Genomic DNA, 2,711 nt, shown 5'->3' with positions numbered 1-2,711 from the left:
CAGGTCTTACAGATTTAAAGTTTGAGAATAGATCGAGGAAGTTTCTTCCCCGAATCCTCTAATCACATCAAGCTGTCCAAGTGCCAATTTTGTGTCGACGAAATCCCATGTCTAGGTGACTTTGTCGGACGCAAGGGCGTTCGAATGGACCCCGATAAGGTGAAGATTATCACAGATTGGCCTGTTCCCAAGACAAAGAAGCAAATGGAAAGCTTTCTGGGGACAACTGTCTACGTTTCTCGATTTTGCAAGGATTTCGCTTAGTTTGCAGGTCCTTTGCACGAATGTATCAAAGGAAAACGCTCTAGAGATGCGATCGAACTCAATGAGGACCAGCTGCGGTGTTTTGATGAGCTAAAGAAACGCTTGTCATCACCACCGGTTCTCCGTCTTCCTGATGTCTCCAAGCCTTTTGGTATTCGAATGGACGCCTCAAATTTCGCAATTGGGGGAGTCTTATTTCAAAAGGAGGGAGAGTTGGAACATCCAGTTGCCTTTACTGGCCGGAAGATGAAACCTGCAGAGCTGAACTACCCAGTACGCGAACAAGAGCTTCTCGCAATCATGCATACTCTGAAGGCATGGCGTGTATATCTGCTAGACAAGCCCTTTCTTGTCGAAACCGATCATAAGAGCATCGAGATGATTCTTACGCAGAAGACAGCGAATAGACGCATTGCGCGGTGGTTCAATGAACTCGCGGAGTTTCAACCCATGCTCAAGTGGATCCCAGGAGAAACAAATGTAGTCGCAGACGCATTATCAAGAAACCCTGAGTTCGAGCATAAGGCTGCGCAAGTAAGCCTTCAGGAACTGCTTGATACGGCTCAAAACCGTGAGATTGTGGCAACCATGGTAGCGAACAACGTGACGGTGGCACAGTCCGCAAAGAAGATGTATTCGTGGATCAAGGACTTGCAGGGAATTGTCAAGAAGCTTAAGCTTGGAGACAACGTCCCGCATTACTCGCCCAGTGATGGTGTTTTATACTACCAGACCGGTGAAGATGAAAGTCCGCGACTGTATATTCCGGATGACGAAGATCTGAGAGACCGTGTCATTTGCGAGAACCACGATGCCGTAACGGCAGGCCATCCTGGATCGTACAAGACTTACGTCGCAGTACGAGAGAAGTATTATTGGCCGAAGATGATGAAGTATACCCAGCGTTATTGCAACACTTGTGAAATGTGTCAGCGCAACAAGGCGAGACAAGTGAAACAGCCGGGATTACTTTAACCGCTGGAAGTACCAAGAGGTAGATGGATCGACATTTCGATGGATTTCATTGTGTCCTTACCTCCCAGCAAGGATGGTTGTAATGCCATCATGGTCATCGTGGATCGATTGACCAAGCGTGCAAAGTTCATTGCAACGCATGACGACAGATAGCGCAGAAGATACCGCGCATGTCCTCATAAAGAACTATGTAAAAGATCATGGCCTTCCGAAGACAATTCTGTCTGACCGTGACTCCAAATTTACGTCCAAGTTTTTGCAGGCTGTTATATCTGCTATGGGAGCGCAGCATAACCTGTCATCAGCATTTAGACCACAGACGGATGGACAAACATAACGTACGAACCGTTTTATCGGGGATTATCTTCGTGGAGTCGTGAACCCAGCCCAGAACGATTGGGATGAGTCTCTTCATATGGCAGAGTTTGCCTACAATCGACGTGTGCATTCGACGATCGGAATGGCACCGTTTGAAGCGGATCTTGGGTATATTCCGTACATGCCCGACGAGGTTTCGTTAGATCCGGAATTCAACAAGTTGGAGAAAACAGCAAAAGCGTTCTTACTCCGGCAAGAGGTCTTCCTCAAGGTAGCACAAGACCGTATGAGTGAAGCCTAAGAAGGCATGAAAACTATTACGACAGGAACAGACTTGTCCAAGACTTCGAGACTGGTGATATGGTGTTACTTGACGGAAAGAACATGGACATCCGCCACAAGGGGTATGCACAGTCGAAGAAGTTAGCTCCAAGATTTATTGGACCTTTTCCGATACTAAAGAAGGTGTCTCGAGACTCGTATGAGTTAGGACTTTCGCAAGGATTGAAGCTGCATCCGGTGTTCCATACGTCACTATTGAAGCCGTACCGCAAAGATCACAAGCGGAGGAAAAAGGTGAATAAGGTTGTGTTAGCCGATGGTACCGAGGAGCAACTCGTTGAAGCCGTCATTGGACATCGCAAGTACAAGGGAAAACCGCAGTACAAGATCTGGTGGCTTGGTGAAACCGAGAAGGAAGCCTCTTGGGAGCCCGTAGAGAATTCAACGCAAATTCCCGGACTCATCGACCTCTACTGGAAGTCAAAGAAGAAAGAGAACCCTTTTCTCTAGGAGAGGCTCTTCTTCGAAGGGAGGTCATGTGACGTGGTTGTCACTAGCCAATGGCATGGCAGTGACCAGCCACGTCAATTATTTGAGTTCAGCTGGTCAGATTATTCTGATCAGCGTAAACTTAAGATTGCGTGTCTTTACATCATACTACAATCCTATTGGTCCAAAATTTCATGGATTTGCAACAATCAAGCTTCTAGCCGGAAATTGTGATTATGGGACGCTGTGCGAAATTTCCGACCAAGATAAGAATTAGGATTCATAGACTTTCATTGGTAGTTACAGAGAAAATCAGGATTTGAGAAAGATAGGTTTTAGAGATGGACCTGGATACGTGCGTGAATATCTGGTTGTCAAGAACT

At 46.6% G+C, this 2,711-nt stretch overlaps 1 non-coding gene across 1 annotated transcript; it reads right to left on the bottom strand.

Moving 5' to 3' along the window:
• PITG_33035 lies at positions 1-65 on the bottom strand (the record flags this gene model as incomplete). Its single annotated transcript, XR_009934429.1, has 1 exon — positions 1-65. It is a non-coding gene; the product is annotated as a 28S ribosomal RNA (ribosomal RNA).
• Between the last annotated feature and the right edge of the window lie 2,646 nt (positions 66-2,711).

Source organism: Phytophthora infestans, genomic scaffold (assembly GCF_000142945.1).
Source record: "Phytophthora infestans T30-4 supercont1.22 genomic scaffold, whole genome shotgun sequence".
Lineage (NCBI taxonomy): Eukaryota > Oomycota > Peronosporomycetes > Peronosporales > Peronosporaceae > Phytophthora > Phytophthora infestans.
Note: the sequence above shows the minus strand (reverse complement) of the source record. Positions and strands in the feature narration are given on the sequence as shown.